Source organism: Barbatula barbatula (assembly GCF_947034865.1).
Source record: "Barbatula barbatula genome assembly, chromosome: 20".
Taxonomy (NCBI): Eukaryota; Metazoa; Chordata; class Actinopteri; order Cypriniformes; family Nemacheilidae; genus Barbatula; species Barbatula barbatula.
The window spans coordinates 12785249-12807388 of record NC_136783.1 but is presented as its reverse complement, the minus strand read 5'-3'; positions in this window follow the sequence as shown (position 1 = coordinate 12807388).

The window sequence follows — 22140 nt, the reverse complement described above, 5'->3', positions numbered from 1 at the left end:
AACAGAAGCTCCGGAGAGAAAGCATCAAAGACCGCACTAAATTAGCCTGTGAAAAAAAACAGAGAGCAGAAGCCTGCCGATTTCCACCAGTGTGAAAAGACAAGGGAACTGCCAACTCCTAGGGGCCCAGATTAGAAACATATACTCATTATTCTCTCTCAGTGGGTGTCTAAACCCCAAAAATCCCACTTCCAGGGAGAGCACTGAGACATGTTAACCCCGCCGCTGCTCTCCCTTTGTAGCTGCGCATCGTTAGCCGCTCCGCAATCGCATCTCGACGGGAAAAACTGAAGAACGCCGGCAATTAGAAACTCAGAGTATGTGCTTGTTTCAATCTGCCGGTGGAACTGTCTTAAACATATTATAGAGGAAAGCTAAACAACACAACGAGGGTGCGTGTGTATATAGCTGGTTATCGTCCTGTTTTCTTTTTTACATTTTCATTATTTCCTTTCTATTAAAAGTAACATCCCCGGTGAGAGTTGACCTCTGCTATAAAACAGCACCTGTAGATGAAGGAACAAACAAAGTGAGATGTGAAAAACATTTGGCCACATTTTTAACCTTCTTAAGATTCCGGTTATTCAATGTGACCCTGCGTGGACACAAGAGTGAGCGGCGGTGTCGAGCGTTCTATCCAGAGGAACCTGAATGGAGGTGCTGGTGCCTTGAAGTGGGATAAGAGTAACAGGGTTCTCAATAGCCCTCTACTATAGCACTGTGACCTTTGAGACGGGTTTTTGATAAAGTGTGGGGTGAATGCAGGGATCAGTGTTGGTGGATGGTCTGGTCTCTCTGTTCTGAGGAACTATCTGTGGTGCCTATTACCGCTGGAGTGTGCTTGTGGTTCACAGCATTCGTGTGCTCATATAAGTATCAGTTTTATATGCAGTTAACGATGAAGTACATGAAATTTAGCATGTATCAACAGTGACAAACGTAACATAAGATTTTTATATTTGGCTGTTCTATCTCTAAACTGAGATGAAACGTTCAAACTATAGGGTTGTCATGGTACCATTAACATGTCTTACTAAATATACCAGCTGAATTGTCACAATACCAATTAGTATTATGATGCTTTTCCATTTTCATAATTAAAAAATAAGCCAAATTTCCCTAATACACAGATCAAAATGAAACACAGCAAAAAGGCAGATCTAAGTGTACAAATGAATGCTAATGCGCATATGCAGCATAAGTCAATGGTGATTTGTTTGGTTTTAGGCATTCTTCCAAATGTCGTTCTCTGTATCTATCCGAACATAGACATTTACACAGGTTTGGAAAAACTCGGGGAAAAAAGAAAAAAGCAGTGATGCTTGCGTTTTCCGAACGGTTTTAGTTGTGAAATGTTAATCGTCCCTTAGCTTCTTGATGCTACTGTAGCACAGATACACCATGCAACCCTAGTATCTTGGTGCATATGGAGTAAATGGCAAAGTACAATAAATGCATGACTTGAAAAGCGAAACATAAACGTTTTAGACATTTTGTAAAATGATTTTTGTATTTGGCAGTTCTAACTCTAAACTAAGCTGAAACATTCAAACACACCATTAATAATTTACTCGAGCGATAATTCTAAACAATAATGCTGCAAATCCTTTAACCGTTGACTCAAAGAAGTGTCATCTAATATTGTTCCTCCCAGGATTAATCACGCTTCATAGACAGGAACAGTAAATATTTAAGATTCTGCTATTTTGCCTGGATTTGAATTAGTGTTTATCTCATTAGAGGCTCATCTGGAACGACGAGAGAGCCATGCCATGTGATTTCAGAAGTTCAGTAAATAATCCATCCCCTTGCCTTTGAAGTCTAATGACCTAGAATGGCTAATGCTGTTTAGTAGCTGAGGAAAGTAATGAGAGTTTGATTCAGCCACGTGACAGCAAAGAGAAAGTTTATCGTAAGCAACTGTTACAGTCATTTTATTAGAAACTGTACATCAAGGTGATGTGCAATCTTTGCTTATAATGCTCCCTTGGTTTAAATTAAACCATAAAAATATGAGGTGTGTGGTACAACATGGACAAAACAGCAAACTTTAAAGGTATTTATTGAACAAAATGGTTTGGTCAAAAACAATGCATGCTGTACTGCAAACATCCACAACTGGGCATGCAAAGATAAAGTAACTTGCAACATGTGATGTCTGAATTAAACATTCAAAACTGAATTGGGTAAGTTATGTCGAATGGAATAAATATGTTTAAAACAACCCAAAACAGGTTAACTGTTGTCATATTTGCTTACAGGCTACATTGTTGGTTTCATGGTTTAATTTGTCGATTTGAACCTCCAAAAACATCCACCCATCTGAAAACCGCTGCCTCAATCCATCAAATATATGATAACCATTTTTATGAGTATAAATCTATGGTACTCAGAATCTCGATATGCAGTCAGCCAGCTTATTTGGAGGGCTAAAATATGAATACATTTTTTTATTTACTTATTTGATCTTGTGGAAAAGACACATTTAATGAACAAAAACTTTCTCGACATGTTTTTGTTGTGATTATTAGAAATGAATTGGTACTTCCTTATAATAAGTCATTGTACATATTATTAACAGTTTGTTTTCTAGATTTTTGCTGTCACACCGTAGGACACATGCTATGGTATATTTGTCAGCTACCAATCTATATGTTCCAAATCTTGTTTTTGGATACCGCAGCCTATACATCAAGCGTTATAAATCCATAGTTATGTCAGGGGGTTTGTAGACGCTAATGACCCTTTCCTACCTTTCAGCACACAACAAAGACCAATGACCTTATTACGTTTCCCCCACACAGACCTCAGAAGTAAGGGTCAACAAGAGGGCAGATGTCAGAAGGTCAGCGGGGGAAGGACGAAAAGCATTGTTGCTTGGAAAAAAGGCCGGTTTAAGGATAGTCGTCACATACATTTTAAACCCACAACACCACCGACAGCAACACTACAACCCCCTCGAGCTGCACCTCCCCGCGCTTCTCACTCTTCATTTCCCCTCCGCCTCCCAGAGTCTCCGTGCTCAGTCCAGGCGGCATGCTGCATGCTGTCATGGCTTGGTAACAAGCTGATCAGCGCAGGCCGGGCTACCTCGTACAGACAGTAGCAATTATCGCAATCAACAGCTCGGTCCAATTATAACTTCCTGCTCATTATGCCCAAGGGGCCCCGTGGTCCAACTTACAAGAAAATTAAGCGGCCACCTCGTTTTGCATAACTTAATTTGAAATGACAGGGTGTGACATCAAGGGCTTCTGACCCTGCCAGCAACCGGCCCCATGTGTGGCAACAATTTACACTGCCAAATTGCTCCCAGGCTGCCCTTGGCCGAACAAGCAACGATGAGCCCCCGCCAAACAAAAGCCTCCCCCAAACAAAATGCTAGTGAAGGAATCCAATGGCTCTGGGATAATATGCACCAACAGAGTCAGATATGATATCTAATAGATGGATAAGCCCCGTATCTGTTTTATTGGAAAAAACGCACCAATTTCTTAGTTAAAGTCCTTTTATATTACATTGCTCATTTGTAACTTCTTGTAATTGATTTAGCTCTAACTATTCCAGCTTTGTTTTGTCTCAAACATGCTATCTGTAAAACGGTTAACTATCTACCGCCATCTCTGTTTGAAGCATAACACTGCAGATTATCTCTTCTTCATTTAATGACACCAATTTTTCCACAAAATCGTACCCGACAGCTCAATTTTTAAATTATATTTATAAACTTACTATTGCATATTGGGAAAGGAGATTATTTCAAACAATTATTTATATACTGGTTCATTTATTCATTTTTACATTCATTCAGCAGATGTCTAATGCGAATTAAAAGTGACTTACAAATTTGACAATTTGAAGAAACGTCACAGAAACAATAACTCGATTAACCAGTTCATTACTTATTTTAAACTAAAAAGGGTAAGAATTGCAGCTTTAAAGATTTAAAGCCCCAAATGGAAATTCTGACATAATTTCCTCATGTAATTTCAAACCTGTATGGCATTCTTTCTTCTGCAGAACACAAAAAAAATTATTCTGAAACAGAAAATTGTTGGTCCCCATTGACTTGCATTGGTTTAGTCTCCATACAATAGATTGGAACCAGCGTTTTATGTTTACCAACATTCTTCCAAAAACAAAGTTTGTTTTGCAGAAGAAAAAAAGTAATATACGTTTAAAATAACAAGAGGGTGAGTGAACAATGAGAGAATTTTCATTTTGAGGTGAACTTTATCCCTTTAACAAAGGGATATTGAGAATCTCCTGTTGACTTACATTGCTAAAATATTTGCCAATCAAATCTGTATATTTCCAGACTTTCTTCGTAAATTTATTTAAGAAGCATAATAGCACACAGAAGCACACTGCATAATACTTCATCTCTCTCTTTAATTGTCCATTCAATTGAACACTTTTGCTTCCGTGCAAAAACGTATGAAAAATGTTGTAAATCCTGAGGGAGAAATACAATGTATCTCACAGCATTCGACAACAAAACTGTGGCACCAAACCCAGCAAAAAGAAGTTCATTTAACATTCAGATTTCACATTATCTCCAACGTCCAGGTAAAGAAACAGCACTGAGAAAAGTCCTTTCTATCCATGAAAAATTCTGCTAAAAATGTGAAGTGTTTTGTGCGCTTGTATTCACTAGCGCTAAAAGGAGACACATTGCTGACGGTAACTATGTTTCCAGATTAGAACAAAGTAAAAGAGAAAAAAGTGATATCTCACGACTCCCGCCGGTTCTCTCATGAGGCTTCTCACTGTTGGGTTTCTTAATTATTATTTTTTCCCTCCATTACAGAAAAAAAGAGCGAAAATAGGACGTTTTTGTGAGTATCTTGGTGCTGCATGTTTCATTAATGTGAGGCTGATAAATTGTAGTCGGCGTAATTAAAGTTAACTGATGAGGACATACGTAGAAATGTTTTGTTAGCAGGCTAAGAGAGAGATGAAGGCAGTGAGTAATTGCTTTGGATTAATTATTTGGATATGGGGCACTTGTGAGTCCACAGCTCCTGAGGGGGTTCTGGGATAGCTGAGGGCGTGATGGGGGGGTCTGAATGAGAACGTGTCCACTGCTTGTGTCTCACTGCAGACAGATAGCAGGGCAGTAGTGTTTAAACCTGGCTGATCTATTTAAAAGCGTGCGAAAAAACCCTTATAATCTAGAAACTATACCATCGATGGACTAAAAAACACATTACTTGATTAGAGAGGTTAATCCAGTTGACAAAAAATTTGGTATGAGAAAACCCAAGGTTTAAAGATATTGAGGACTCTTTGTCTCATTTTGCAGGAGGAAAAATTGTCTTCAATAAAATGAAACAAGGCTCTGCAGAATTACATTCTTCGTCTTAAAACTTTTAGTTTGCCGCTTCTTGCTAAGGCGCACAGCCGTGTGCTAATGGGTCTCATCTGCTTGCGCGCGAGCCGCAGCTAAACAATAAAAGATAGAAAAACAGCCCTCTCTATACTTCCCTACCGCTTGAATTACTTTGCCCAAGCATTCAACCGTGGCCTACCTTTCACCCGCACAAAAAAGAAAGAAAGAAAGAACAGAGCGAAAAACAGAATGAAAAGCGACTCCCGGAGCAGGTAGGACCATCTGTGCTGAATATCCAACCCAGATGTCGGAGAATCAGCCACCGGCCAGGATCACCTTACATAAGCAGTTTGCCATGTGAAGAAATAATTTAGCCATATTAATTGACGGTTAACTTTCCCAAGGATCCAGAGCCCTTGCTGCTGCCTCACAGGTGGGTCTTTTCACTCACAGGGACCGAGTGGGTAAGCGGACTGTGATCAAAGGCGAGATTGACATAAATAAAGACCCTACAGGAATGCATTGTGCAAACAAAATATGGAACAGGGCCTCCAAACATTCCCCGTGAGTGTGTGGGGAGAGAGAGAGAGGGGCCTGAGATCAGGGGGAGCAAGGGAGGGGGGTATTAGGTACTAAAAAACATTCTCGCATTTTCCCCTTCGCCAACATCTTGTCTGTACTTCTTTTTGGCTTTGGGGGCATGATTGTTTGACAGAGGCGGAGAGAGATATAGATAGGGATGGTCCTGCTTCAGACGGCAAATGACAAGTGCACTTTGAAGTGAGCCGATAAATGTGCATCAAGGCACTGCATATCAAGTTTCGCTCTTTTGTTTTGGTGTACTTTTCATTTCTAAACACTGACATGCCGCGTTTGAATGAGCCTTGACATCCAATCCGAAACGGCCCAGGATTTGATAGGGAAGACGGTGACCCCCGTGTGCCTCCTTTAGGCTTACTCTAGGCGATACACAATGCAAAAGTGCCTTGATACACAACGCTGGCTGAGGCCACTGTTTGCCTCCATGTAAGGCATGAAGTGTATTAAAGAAAACAAAGTGCCATGCCTTGTGTATACAATACCATAAGAGGACTTTAAGTGTGATGGGGTGAGGTCACCGAGCCCAATGACAGGCTTCTTTTAGATTTTCCAAAACACAGTGAAAATTAAAAGAAGACAGTAAACAAGAGAAGAGCGTCTAAAAAAGCAGGATTGTACAAAGGCACCTCTTAATGGTCCAGTGTATATGATATTTAGCAGCATCTAGTGGTGAGATAGCAAATTGCAACTAAAGGCTCGCACCACCCCTTTCCAAGCACTGTGGTGGCTGACACAGGACTCAGATGTTGCCACGTTTCCACTTCTTTGTCGAAATTGATAACGTATTTACGAAATGCGCATTAGGGCTACTGTAGAAACAACAGGGTGAATTCCATGCAAAGTGGCCCGAGGTGTATGTAGATAGAAATCGTTCATTCTAAGATAAAACATAACGCATTGTTATGAAAGGCCTTTATACACCTTTGATGTTATGTATCTTATATTGCATTTCTGTCAATAGATCCTCCAAAAAAATAGACATTGGAGTTTTTGAAGATGCCTGTTTATGTTAAAAAACGTTAACCATGTGAATGACATAAAAAAAGATCACTTTATGTACTTTTGCGATACTTTTGTAGCACTACACATCTAAACCAAGAAGTTGTAATAGCGGCAAAGTGTGGCACCGAAACTCCAAGAAAGAACAAAATAGTGACTGACAACATAAAAATTTCCCAAGACGATCAAGATCAGACGGTCATTGCCGTGAGACTCCAAAGCGAGCTCTGTTCTAAGTGTGAGGTACAGGCCCTTATGTTCTTCTCCCCCGATAATATATCTCACCCTAGTGTCTATGAAGAGAGGTGCATCACAACCCTCAGGAAAGGGTGACAGCCCCCTCAGGTGTGTGAGGAAGAGGTGGATCTGCCTGGTGGCAACCCTGGGGGTTTACCGTGGAGCTCCTGCATTCTCGTGGCCACAGCGGGGCAAATCAAAACACAAAGAAACACCCCGGTTATCCCTTGAGGTACGGCAGAGTACGTTTGAAAGAGTAAGAAAAGAAAAACAAAAGGAGAGAGAGGTTGGTGAAGAGGTGTTAGTGAAACTTTGCATTGAATGCTTTTATCTCACTTTGGTTCTCTTAATATTGCAAACATATGAAAAGTCCTCTTTTTCAGAAGAAGAAAAGCAAGTCAACTCTCAGAAGTCTCTCAGAGTTCTCCCCCTTAGAAACCTTATGCTCCAAACACCCTCAGGTTTACAGTGGTCCATTAAAAACATCACCTTTTTAAGAGAGAATGAAAAAGCCAGGGTGGAGAAAAAGAAAAACAAGGCAGGTAAAATCTAATTAGGGAGGCAGAAATGCAACAGCGGAGTTTATTCTGAAACAATAAACAGTGTGCTGCTTCAGCGTCCCCAGATTGGAGGGGATATTGCGAGGCAGGGTAAGTTGATATTTTGTTTGTTTGCGCAGAGAGTTTTCTCAGAGGCCCCTCCGAAACTGAGAAATTCCTAAGCAGATGAATGGCAGATAAGGGGCCTCACCGTGTGTGTCTAATCAAAGCCACACACACACAAAGACCTGCCTGACCATCTCTAGAAAAAACAGTTTACCTCTTCAATTGACATATTAGCTACTTCCAAACGTACTTCCACATAAATCTATCTATCTGTCTGTCTATCTATAGGCTATATACAGTATATATATATACATAGATACATACACACAGTTTTGTAAATGTCAGTTTGACATCATTTGAAAGGAACAGTAGTGGCCAAAATGTTCTGACATTTCTGCTCTTTATTCAAATGTTTTGTTTGTTGGGATGTGTTTTGTGTGACATTATTAAAGATATTTTTTAAATTTTAGATTTACTGCGCGGAGTGCAAAGTAAAGCTTAGATTTGAGAAGTTGCGATCATTTTATTGATTGCAAAAACGACTTCAGATAAATGTCGAGTATTTTAGCTTTCATATTATGCATAGTTTGTGATAGTTGATGAAATAATAATGTAAAAGACACGGGCCACGTGCATGTTAAGAGGTTTCAAGGAAGCTTTGCAAAAAATGACACACAACATGTGTTAAGTGTAGAAAGACAGAAGAATGATAAGAAAATATTACTACACGACAAGATCACAACAAATAATACTAAAAAGTAAAATTGTAGTTAATGTTTGCTTTATTTCCTGTCAGCTTTTAGTTTTTCTACCCATTATATTGTATGTTTACATAAAACTCATATTCCCTGAAATGCTGTGCTTTGCCTTTTTGCCAAATAATAATAAACAGTAAATACCTACAAATACAAAGTTTGTACATATTTTGATGGTTTAATCTAACCTGAAAGGCCATTAAAAATTAATATTGTTCAAATATTCCCCCTAAACACTATGATCACTTTTGTCCACTACTGTATATACATACAGCAAACTAAATTTCAAACACAGATGGCGATATAGAGACAAAAGTTACAAGCTGGAGCTTCAAACATTTTGATTCTGAATATGACCACCGACTATCAGTGTATCACCTAGCATTCCATCAGCTGACTAGTTGACCAGTTCGGTGCATTACATATATTGTTGCAGTGCTCTTAAAATGATTAATTTAGAAGAATAAACTTCTCTGACAGGGTGTAAACTCACTGACAGTGTGCTAACAGCTAAATTAACTGTTTGAAGTGCTGAGAAGCTGAGCATCTAAATTCATTCTCGCACCTTCGAGAAAAAAATAGACCACCACTTTTAGTTTTCCCACATTATTTGTTTCTCAATACCTTTTCTTATGTTGCTTTTCTCGTCATCTTGCAATGCACACCTTAAAAGTGCTTTTAACAAAACACCATCGGGATTTAAAACGTTTTGACATGTTAACTTTTTAACACGTTTCTCAAGATCCCATCGCTCTGTTTTCTTGATTCTGTTGCTCTCTACACAAGCACACAATATCTAAAAGAATACAACAGAAGCCTGAGATTTCTCAGCAGTGTTACACAAAGCTCAAAGATGAAATGAACTGTGGACAGCCAGACTGCAGCCCAGAACAAAGCTCACACCAATCATCCCGACATGTGCTGTCCACCTTCACAGCATCTTTAATTCATGATGCCCCAACTCCAATGATTGATTTTAATTGATGACATGCTACATAATGTGGCATTAGTGATCTTTAATAAGGAGCATGAATTAATACATTCCCTGTCGCATAACGCACATATTAATAGCTTTGAAGTATGACATTTTCTCCTTGGTTCTTTTCGAACACTTGGAAATAACTTTAAGTAAATGTTAAGGCTCTCGGTTACTTGTTAGTCACTACAGATAAGGTCAGAATGGCAAGCTTATGGGGTGTGAACAGAGCCGACCTTCCCTATAAGCGGACTTAGCGGCTGCTTGGGGCCTTGCTGCAGTAGGGCCCCAACATGAAATTACAGCTTTTTTGTGACATATTCACGACATACATTTATTTTCTCACTCATTTTTTCTGTCGTGTGTTTCAAAATTTGTGAAATTACTGACTAAACGCAACATTGCAATATCAAAATCAGTGAAGCGGCCAATCAGATGAAAGGAGAGCAATGACCAATCAAATCAAAGAAGATGGAGCTACAGTCATGTTTATTTGGGATGAGGTTAAGAATAATTGTGTACATATTGTAAATTAATTTAATGGTTATCAAGTAAATCATGATCAAGGGCTGTCTGGCTTTAAAATTGTGTTTTGGTTGGGGTTAAAATAAAATGAAGATACAAATTATTCTAAAAATCAAATAGTAAAATGCATTAAACAATAAATTCCACAAGCTTTGTATGGTCTGTGCTCGAAATTTAAAGGGACAGTTTGTCTAAAATTGGAAGTCATGAAATTATCAAATGTTTTGACAATCACCATACACTTGTAATGCATGGTTTATGCGTTTTTGTTTTTGTTTTTATGACATTTCTTCATCCCAAACACAACCACAACTAATAGAATTGGGTATGTTAGGTTTAAAGTGTGGGTGCAAATAATCAAACATTGACAATAGTCGATTGTATTGGGGCACAGGGGGACCCCCAAATAAAATACTGCTTAGGGCCCCCTAAAGGCTTGGGCCATGCTGTTTTACCAAATTACAGACAACTGACATTTGTTGTTTTATTAAGTAAACCAACGCATTTAATATTATTATTGGCTTTTTTAATGAATCTTAATCTTCCTCAATATCTTGTGGGGAAAAAACACATAAATACATAAAAGTACAGCAACTTGCTATTTTCTCTGATTACGTATCTTTACAAAGGTTGAATTCAAACTATGTCAAACTGACATTTCCTGCTACTTTGGCCCAAATTATTGATCGTTGTCATAAACTTAGTCTTAAAAAATGCTGTACTAGCTCTGATTCCCTTTCTGTCGGTCTCTCGACGTTGTGTCGAAGCCGACAGATGGGGTTCGCCCTTGAGAACCAATCGTCTCTGACTATTTTGAAAAGGCCAATGAAATTGGCGAATGAAATTTGCATGCCGGGCTCCGCCCCCGGATATCCGGGTATAAAAGGGGAGCCGGCGTGCTCATTCATTCACCTTTTGTTCTTCGGAGCCTTCGCATCTGATGACATTCTTCGAATTGCCGATTTCTACGACGCGGTGCAGCGGAGATTCCCCTGGGCGTCCTGGCAGTTCCTGAGGTATTTTTCTAAAAGAGCAATTTCCTCAGCGTGGCATTGCCCGCTGATCTCTTGGGTGCAGTACACTCATCGAGGACGGGGACGGACACGGTGGTTGCCACAAGTGTTCGGGGGTCCGATCACTGTGGCAGCCTCGTGGATTCGTCCTGCCCGCACGGCGCGCGGATGGCTATTCAGACGTTGCGTCACTGCGCGCGGATGGCTAGTCAGACGTTGCGTCACTGCGGGCGGACGGCTATTCAGACGTTGCGTCACGTTGGCTACGTTCTGTCAAGAGCAAGCCACCACCTCGTTTGCTTCCCGTTCTGTGACCGCAGCGGCTACGGCCCGGCCGTCAGCGGCGGCGAGCAGCGAGGGTGATGTGGGGATTATCGTGAGCGTTAATCCGTCAGCCGGTCGGCTCGCGGACCGCTCGCGCCCCGTCTCGCTTGTTTAGCAGGTCCCCAAGGATGGTCCTAAGCCATCTTATTCCTCAGCCACGCGCTCGGACACGAGCCGTGGAGATGAGGTGTCTCTTGCAACATCGGAGCGCGACCTGCTGGCATCAGACTCTGGCGATTCCCTGAAGCTCCCTCCCTCGGGAGGTCGAGCACAGGTGAGAGCAGACGTCAAGATGTCAGCCATGCTCGCTCGGACCGCCGTGAGCGTCGGGTTGCGGTGCAGCCCTGGTGCTCGCGGCTGGGTACTCGCACATTGGGCCCGGCTCAAGTGCCAAGTTTTACCGAGCTGCATAAGGAGTTCAGTAAGACCTGGAGCGTCCCTTTCGGCGCGCTTCCGTTTAGCTGACTCTATCGCCCTCTCTTCCCTCGGGGCGGGGAGGCAGCTAGGGACTATGTCAGTGCACCCTGGGTGGAGCATGCAGTCGCGGGTATCCGCAGACGGCGGCCACCTGGGGGGCTTGACCTAGACTCACCGTCCAGGGCATGTAAGGTCTCAACATCTCTGGTGTTGGGGCTGGCAGTGCCGTGGACCAAGCTGCCTCCACTCTTACGCATGGCCTTCCTGCAGGCCAGGGCGCTAAAGAGAGCCCCACGGGGTAAGACCGACCCAAGTAGTGCCGCCGCCGACTGGCCCTCCGGGGACCGCGGTGGCAGCGCAGGCTGGGTCGGACGATGTCCACATCAGTGGCCCGGAAAGATGCCTCGGACCCAATCTTGCGCAGGGGGGCGATGTCGAGAAAGGCCACTTTCCCGACTCCCCTCTCGCAAGGTCGGCTGATTGGTGGCGCTGTCAAGGACTGCTCCAGCAGCCTTTTGACAGTGTAGAAACAGACCGGCCTGCTGTGACCCGGCCGCCTTTCGGCCGTCGAGGTCTCGCACGTGGTCTGCCCCCAGCAGCCCTGGCCTTCTCCAGCGTCGACTCCGGTTCTGGTGCCCCCGCAGGTGGCCCCCCGGAGGAGGACGTCAAGAGAAGGACCACCTAGAGAGATTGAACCATCGGGCCCGACCCAGCCTGGGTTGCTGGATGGTCGGACTGGGGCGGTCCCTGCCGCGTCCCAAACACCTTCTGGGCCCCTTCGGGGGCCTAGTGCCCGCCTTCTCACAAGGAGAGGTCTCTCTCTGGGTCCCACTTGCAGCCGCTCTCACCCTCTGAAAGATGGTGTTCGGCAACTCGACGTTGCGTCGTGGCGGCACGCAATGACGAGTATAAAGCAGCCCTCAGCACTCTCGCTTCGACGGTGCGTCGAGCTGCGCCATCGCCTGGCAGGTGATTTAGCGGAGCCGTTCCCCCCGGGGAGAACAGCACTGCTAGTCATTGAACCAACCCCCGCGGGTTGATGAAGTAGATCGCAGCCCCCCCTGTGAGGTCTCTGGGTGCTTGGTTAGCATTTCAAACCATCACGGTGGCTGGGAGTGTGGTCCGTCTCGGCATTCGATCCAGCTCGCCAGACCTCCGCCGGACTTCAGGCATCCTCTTACCTCAGCAGAGGCAGGGATGTTCCTGTGCTCCAGGCCGGGGCTGCCACCCCTCTGGCGAAGGCGATCGAACCGTCCCCTCGGCCGAGATGTCCAGTGGCTTCGACAGCCGCACTTCATCATCCCCAAAACCAGGGGTCGCTGCATACCTTGAGCAGCACCTTGCAAGGGTGCCGTTCGGGAGGCGCAGAAGCGCGTCCTGGTGTCTGTCAGACGCCAGGAGTGGTTCATGACAACTGACCGCATACTCTCATGTACAGTTCCCTCGGCACTGTCGAGGGGCTGGCATGTCAGTAAACGGGTCAGCCGGGAAAAAGAGAGCAGCTCTCCCTGGCGCGGAGCTCCCCCTTTTCCTGGTAGAGAACTCAACACTGTCTCCATGACGGCGTGCTCGCTCACGAGCACGCACAGTCAGTGCTGAGCTGCTTGAACTTTCAGGCAGCAGCCAGCGGTCCCCTGAAATCAGTTTCAGAGGCTCCTGGGCATGGTGTCCTCGGGGGTGGCCTGTCCCCCTCGGGTTGACGCACATGGGACCGCGACAGCACTGACTACAGAGATGAGTTCCCTGGAGAGCGTGGCGCACCGGCAGTAGGCGTATCGTCATTACACCTGCTGCCGTCGCATCCTAACCCCGAGCAGGTCTTGAGGCCGGTCGTGGAACGACAGACGCCTCCCTACGGGGTGCGGGTGCGGTGTGCAATGGGCGCGCAGTGTCGGGTCGCTGGACGGGCCCCCGCCTGCGTTGGCAGATCACTGCCTTCAAGTTGCTAGCTGTCCTGCTTGCACTGATGAGGCTCCGGCCTCTCGTGCAGGGCCAGCATACTGGCCCGGACAGCACGACCGGCGTAGCGTACTAAACCTCAGGGTGGCACTCGCTCGCTGCAGTCATCGCAACTCGCCCAAAACGCCTCCTCCCGTGGAGACAGCAGGTGGCAAAGCCCCTGCAGGTCACATGCCCACCGGGCGTCCTGAACCAGACAGCCAAGCGCTCTCTCGTCAGTTGACACCCCGTGGGAAGTGATGACTCCACCCCTGCGGGCTGGCCTGGGTGTGGTTTGGGCGGGCACAGGGGGACCTGTCGCCTCCCTGAACACCACCCAGTACCGCTGGGCATTCCTTGGACGAGGACCCCCTCGACACGGAGGCCCTAGCGCGCAGCCTCCAGTGGAGACAGCAGGTGGCAAAGCCCCTGCAGGTCACATGACCACCGGATGTCCTGAACCAGACAGCCAAGCGCTCTCTCGTCAGTTGACGCCTCGTGGGAAGTGACGACTCCACCACTGCGGCCGGCTTGGGTGTGGTTTGGGCGGGCACAGGTGGACCTGTTGCCTCCCTGAACACCCCCCAGTGCCGCTGGGCACTCCCTGGTCGAGGCTCCCCCCTCGACACGGAGGCCCTAGCGCGCAGCTGGCCGCGGGACAAGCGGAACTACGCTTCCCCCCAGTGAGCTTCATTGCGCAGGTCCTGTGCAAGGTCTGGGAAGGGAGTATCAAGTGCTGCTAGTTGCGCCTTACGGGCCCAACTACACTTGGTCCTCGGAGCTAATACTCCTGACGACAACTCCCCCTGGCCAAATCCCCTGGCGAAGGGCCTACTCGCAGGGGATGGACACGTTGTCGTTCGAGCCGGACCTCTGGGTCTGGCTCCTGGATGGGACGAGGAGTTCCTGGATGACCTACCCCCCTCAGTGGTGGAGACTGTCACTCAGGCAAGGGCCATGCCCACAAGGCTGGATGCCTTTAAGTGGCGCCCCTTCTCGTCCTGGTGCTCTTCTCGAGGAGAAGACCCGCGGAATTGCTCGCTCAGGAACGTGCTGTCCTATTGCAGGAGAGGCTGGGGAGTAATCTCCCCTTCCACATTGGAACGTGGGTACCCGCTGTCGCGGTTATCACGTACCAGTTGCTGGTGAGCCTCTGGGGCGGCATGACCTGATTATTAGGTTCCTCTAGGGCGCGAGGGGCTAAGGCCTCGTCCGCGCCCCGTACCCTCTTGGGACCTTAAGGTGGACCTTTGGGTCCCCTTTTTTCGGGCCCTGCCGAGAGCCCCTTCCTCGTTCTGCGAGGGGGGTTGGCTCTCCTGCTGGGGCTCGAGTCCATCCAGAGGGTGAGGCACCTGCAAGCATTCCGTGTCCACCGATTGCCAAATTTCAGGCCCGGTGACTCTCACGTGATCCTGAGACCCCGGCCGACTTACGTGCCCAAAGTTCCGCCGCCCCCCTTTGGGACTAGGTGGTGAACTTGCAGGCGCTCCCACACCGGGAGAAAGACCCAACCTGTACGTGGGGTGTCCAGTAAGCGCATTGCGCCTCTACTCGAACCACACTGAGGGCTTCAAGGCCCTGAGCAGCTCTTGTCTGTTATGGAGGTCAGCAACGGGAGTGCTGTATCCGAGGAGAGTTGTAGCGCTGGGTCGCACACGCCGTCACTACGGCGTGCCGATCCTAGCCCGTGCCCATTTGAGTGACGGTACACTCCGCTCGGGGTGTGACCTCCTCGTGGGCATCGGCTTAGTGCGCCTCTCTGGCAGACATCTGTAGAGCTGCGGGTTGGGCTACGCTATACCTCGCAGAGGCTTACAACCTCCGTGGGGAGTCGGCAGCTCGAGTCTTGCCAGCAGGTGAGACCAGCAGTCGTGGGGCGTACGCCTGCGCATAGCGCCATTCCCCTTCTGAGGTGGACCAGTGCGCTATGGGCTGCCTCCCTTCTTTCCCCAAGGGTGAAGAATAGGCAGTCCGTCCATCCATCAATAGCACTCAGGGCGGCGGGCTCGGCGGAGCAGCCCTGCCGCCTATGGCCGGGTATCAAGCTGAGTTATTACATATAGCTCTAACCGGACCTAGTGCCCCACACGTAGTAACCCCCCACTAGGGTGGTTCCGTCTGAGATGTCGTCATGAGATGGTTCCCCGCGTGGCAACCCATGACCTCCCCAGGTGGACATCCACCTTGCGGCATTCCGCACATACCTCCCATGAGTTCTCCCCTATTTGGTGAGACCATGTTGGTGTCTCCACTGTATTCCCCCCTAGGGTGGGAAGTGGTCTCCGTAGCGCACGTCCTCATTGAAGGAACAGCGCTTACCCAGTAGCCCTACGACTGGATGGCCCTCGCCAATGGGGCCGTCTGAGTTGGCAGAGGGCAGGGGCTACTCATCTTTGCCAAAAGCTCTGGGAGCCCCTGCCTGCCCACTGGAAGGTTACAAATTTCGCGATAGCGCTCACGTGTGGCTCGCCCAGGCCGGTCAACGTCGCTTCGCTAGAGATTGTGACGCGGCTAGTGCCGTGGCGTTTTCCATAGGAACCCCATCTGTCGGCTTCGACACAACGTCGAGAGACCGACAGAAAGGGAACGTCCCGGTTACGTATGTAACCTCTGTTCCCTGATGGAGGGAACAAGACGTTGTGTCCTTCTTGCCACGACAATAGCCGTCCGCTGCAGCAGTCACGAGATGCTCTCAGGCTCCTCAGCACAAAAGGTGAATGAATGAGCACGCCGGCTCCCCTTTTATACCCGGATATCCGGGGGCGGAGCCCGGCATGCAAATTTCATTCGCCAATTTCATTGGCCTTTTCAAAATAGTCAGAGACGATTGGTTCTCAAGGGCGAACCCCATCTGTCGGCTTCGACACAACGTCTTGTTCCCTCCATCAGGGAACAGAGGTTACATACGTAACCGGGACGTTTTCTGTTTTCAGACCGACAGCTGAAGGGGAGGAGTTAACGTCTAACGTCATTTGAGATGGATAGTCAGGGTGAAAGTGCATTTTTAGATTTTATCTGAAGATTATGAGGGCAAATTAATTTTTATAAGAGAATGGCCCACACTGAAAAGCTATTTACAATAAATGCTGCAATATTTCATGAAAAAAATAGGAATGTAATTTTTTATTTCACTGTGATATTTAGTGTTGTTTTATAAAAGAAAAGATAAGAATTTTTGTTTAAAACAAGCAAAAAATAAATAAATCTGCCAATGGGGTAAAAGAAAATTCATATTATCTTAGTACTATTTTTGTACTATAAAACATGACAAAATGCAAAATAAGAAGTTTGTCTTTTGCAGTGTGGTAATCGCAAGGGTTCATTCCCACAAACCACGCCAGCTGAAAAATGTACCCCAAATGCAATATCAGTCACTTCAGATAAAAGCGTCAGCCAACGCATAAATGTGATGGAAATGTAACACTGGTTGCAGGGTCTCTGTATGTGTGTTTGTATATGTTAAATGCAGATAGCTCCTCTCAAACACACTCCCGGACAGCATGTTGTTGGCGCTCGCCGTAAGTGGCCAGAGGGCTGCAGACAGCAGCGCTCTAACCTAAACACTCCTGAGTGAGGCTTTTACATGTCCAAAGTAAAAACAAACCCCTGTCAGGGGCCTTTGAGGGTTTAAAAAAACACATACTCATGCGAACACTTTAAAAGGTACTTTTACGAGAGATTACAAGTGGATGAGTCACAGGATGCTGGACCGTCCCGACACCAGTGGCCCTTGTTGGTACCTCATCACCCGGATCAGAGCGAGGGAGAGAGCTAGAAGCGAGATGTCATCGCATTAGCGCATATTTGCAAAGCACAGAGAATGACCATAAAAGGACACATTTCCCCCCCAAAGCTGCTTACTATAAACACATCATTCTGAGTGTAGACTTATGAGTAAGGCAACTTACTCTCACACAATTGTTTTCTCTCCGTAATCATTTAAATGAATGCATCTGGTAGACTTTTTCCAAAGTGACAGGTATTTCCTGGGAATCACACCTATAACCTAGTGGCATGCTCTACTCATTAAAATACAGAACCATACTTGCTGAACATTTAAATAAAAACAGTTCAAATTCAGGCACAAGTGTTTTTGGATGCATTAGAGGTCCGATGACACGTGCTGGAAGAAAGAACACTTGAAATAACACCAAGGATACAGAATGACCTTTGTTTTTTGGCTGGCTCTGTGGCCCATTGCTTGTCTAAAATCTGTAAAGCTCTTAAAGTCATAGTTCACCCAAAAGAAAATTTCTGTCTTTTTTACTCACCCTCTTTTAATGTCATACCCATTCGTCAACCTTCCACTCTCTCTTGTGAAGTCAACACGGAAGTGACTTAAACTGCAATTCAACGACTGGCTCCTAAACAGAGCAGAATCTCATTGTGCCTCATTTTGGCAACCCAACAATGGCAGTGCCAGACAACATACCGTACAAAAGATATGAATGGGTACCGCCGTTGTTCGGTTTTCTACACTCTTCAAAATATCTTCTTTTGTGTTCTGCAGAAGAAGGTAAGTCATACAGGGTTTCCAAATCATCTTCAAAATTCAAACTTTAAAATGTTCTCAAATGTTCCTATGCAACTCCACTACCTTGCTGTTTAAAGTGCACACAATCCACTCCACTCACCATATGAAACTTCCTGACCTCCAAATAAAATACCACTGAGCTGCACGGAACAGACGCATACAGAGGAAAAAAGAAGAAGGGAAAAATAAATACCCAAAGGTCAGGGCTAAAATTGATGACTGGGCCTCAATGGAGGAAAATGCCGCTTTGTACCTTCACCCAAACTAAACCCAACAGCAACAGACCCCCAAAACCCAAACGTTCACCATCCTACGCAAAGGTGATCAGACCCAGAACAAAGAGCCGGCAAATCAGGGCCTCCAGGACCCACCTGTGTTCCAGGTTGTTTTAATCACATCTGTAACTACCATAGTAGGATGTGTTAATGACAAACACGTGCTCTGTAAAATGTTGGCCAATCAGGGGATTACTCTCTCTCCCCTGGTCAGGAGGCCTATTACACTGGACCCCCAAAGGCTCAGGCACGACTCTTGATAGCTTCCCTGATGTGGAGATCTTTGGCTGACCCTTGCAAAGGCCAATAAAGGAAATTCCACATAGGGATTTGCGGTTTGGGACCAAAATGGCCAAACACCATAAAACTGACCAATAACGCGCAGAAATGGTTAAAGATTTTTGCTCTCATAACTGTATATGTTGCTTTTATTGCGATGCAGGAAAAGCAGCTGCCACGCTTAATGTTGTCAGTCGGGGCAAAATGACATTCACCTTGGTCGGGCACATTAAATGTCGGCATGTAATTGCTTTTTTAAGACGGTGCGCCTGAAGACGACAAACACAAATGCCATAACCATGCAAAAGAAATCAACGCAAGCAAGTGGCAAAGCGTGAAAAGATCTTCAGCAAGGCTCTGTCAAATGAATAGAGTAAACCAGCGTAAATTAAGAGATGCATCAAGGTGCAGGCTGGAGAACGAGGCTGATTTGCGTTATCTCCTCAATGAAATTGACTTTTAAATACAATATTCAATTTGCGCGTGTCTTGTTTCGGATAATAATAACAAAATAATATGCCCGGGACATAAAAGCAAACATCAAAATGGCAAGAGCCCGACTTATTGCAAAACGCAATTCCGTGAAGCTTTTCCAAGGCACAAATACTCTATTTGATGGCCTTCGCTAACAAGGGCATATCAAATTAGTTCTGCTCTGGCCTTTGAGGTTTCATAAGAATAAGGCAAAGCTTTGACTCTCTACAATACGACAGCTTTGAAACATGCAAGTACATAAAGCGCACAAAAACAAGCAGAGGCCTTCATGAGATGTCATCAGCATATCCAATTCAGTCCTCGGCGTGCATGTTTTGGTTAGGTTTGAATAGAATGTCTCATAGCGTACTGCCGTATTCAAGTCACGGTGTGAATGTATTTGCAATAAGCGAAACAGCAGCCTGTTGTTTAAATAACATGACTATGTTTTACATTTTTAATTGCGATTTAATATTTCCAAACAAAATGAATATTTATAATGTGTTCCCAACCCTGATGGGACTTCTAGCATTATTGTTACTCTGAGACATTAAGCTCTCATTGAGTGAGAAGGTAATCACGGGCGTTTATACCGCCGAGGCAAAAAATCAATGCGTCTCTCCGCCAGGCATCATTAAAGCTAATAGATTACCTCCTTTTGTGATGACGGACCTGTTGCTACGCCGTTTCCAATAAAACGCAGGTGCAGCGCAGCCGAGCACTCGGAGACCGACCAGCGCCGCAATCAGTGTGTTTACACCAAACTGTCGGCCGCATTCTGGGAACGACAGCTCGGGCACGGAGGAGAAAAACAGCCGGAGATAGAGCAGAGACCCAAAATCACTCTTATTTCTCCCATCAAACAAAGACAGAGAATTATACAAAAGGTTGAGACAGGCTAGTCAAACAAATACAGGACAAATGTGAGGGGAGGAAGCGCAGTCATAAAATCCAGGAAGGTAGTGACAGATATTAAAACAGCCCGGTGATCCTGGAAGGTAATACGGCGAGATTAGTGTGAGAGGAAAGCGAGGCCGGAGGAAGAGGTTGCAGAACCAGGCTGCAACAAAACAGGCCTGTGTTCCAATAGAAACCCAACACTGCGTTTGCTTTTCCATGCAGACAGATTGCCATCTCTCTCTCCTGTCTGTCTCTGCCACGCTTTTTTCTTTCCCACTCCATCTCGGCCTCACTCTTTCAGTCACACACAGACATTAAACAAAGATATGTAACGCTTGTTCTCACCAACAAATAATAGCCAAATTTATTGCCCTTGCGCCCGTTTCTTTTTCTTTATAGCTTTCCTGGACAGATAAACCAGTGACGACTGGAGCACAATTCATATTGTTTAAAGGTCGGATACTAATGGGTCACTATCTGTTGCTCTGGAAGTCTAACTTTTCCGCCATCACTCTTACGCTCACTTAGACAGGGACGTTTAATGTCAGATTCGAGCATGCCTCCGCGCTCGAGCGATGAGGAAAGGCTGCGGAAGTCATATTTCTGTGGAGATTTATGGAAGGAACCTCACCACTTCACCAGTCTTAACGTCTCCGAGCTATTGAAATGAACAAACTGTTCCCTGAAGTTGAGATCGCAAAGGAATCGCTCTGTCGCTTGTGGCGACAGCGACAAATCAGTCAAGGCATAATGGCGCACATGACAATCGACAATTTAAAACAAAATCAAAAATTTTAAGAGAACCACAACGTCCAAACCAAAGGACTGTTGTCCTCACGCTGATTTGCTGTTTCTCTCTTCTGTTGTCTGACATTAAAATCCCACGTCTCTCCAAGGCTATCAACACACATATACCTGAATACATTGATCAAAATCACTCATGCTTAATTTGAATATAATGGAGAGGCTCTCTTGGATGAGGAAGGCTTAATTATAGCTTTCTCCACCGCACCTTTCATACATTGACAGGCTTAATGTGAGGCTACTCTCATGAACAATCTCTCCTGTCCAGGTTCTTGCCACCAATCATCCGCACACTACAATTTATCCGCCTTAATATACAGCCCCTCGCATCCGAGGGAATATGAAGATCGACTCCCTCCTCAGCCGCGCGTCCACCTTTCTTTGTGTTCCTCTGATGAAAAACTTCACATTGTTTCCGACGTGAAGCATCATCACGGCGGAGTTACAGAAATTGGTTCACGGGGTTGGCGATTGTTTGATCACATTGACAAATGAACGGTTTGTAGCGCGAGGACAATATCAGATGACTGAAATGAGACAACGACGCGTGAATTGATAAATGACAAGCATCCCGGAAATGATATTAGCTTGTCAAGAAAATGTGTGGTGATGTACACGTACGACAAAACAATGTCCGACAGTAGAAAAGAGTCGATCTGTGTGATTAGATAAGTTTGAGTCTAGCCTAATCTATTTCGTCGTCTTCAGCCCCTCCAATACTTCCTTCTTTTTGCAACTGAATGTTATGTCAGTAGAAACAAAATTAAATCGAATAAATACAGACTTTCAGTATATTTCACATTGAGAAACGTTTTGCTAGATCTTCATGATTCACCTCATCAGTTCTCGTATGCATTTACGAATGCTTTTCTTCCTGACAGAAAGATGCCAACTGTTTGTCTTCATTCCACACAGAAGTGTTTGCGCTCATGTAGTTTCTTCATTCTACCGACCGTAAACTGTCACACCAACATTATCTATTTCGGTCATTTTGTTTTCTTCAGTTTTCTCAAGAAAGCCTAAACATTCTTTTGCCTCCGCAAAAGGTTCGAAGTGATTGGGAAGATAAAAAAACATGCATTACCGAAAATTCATTACGGGGGCCGGGCAGTATTTATAAACACAGCGAGATGTTGTTTAAAATATCTGACTT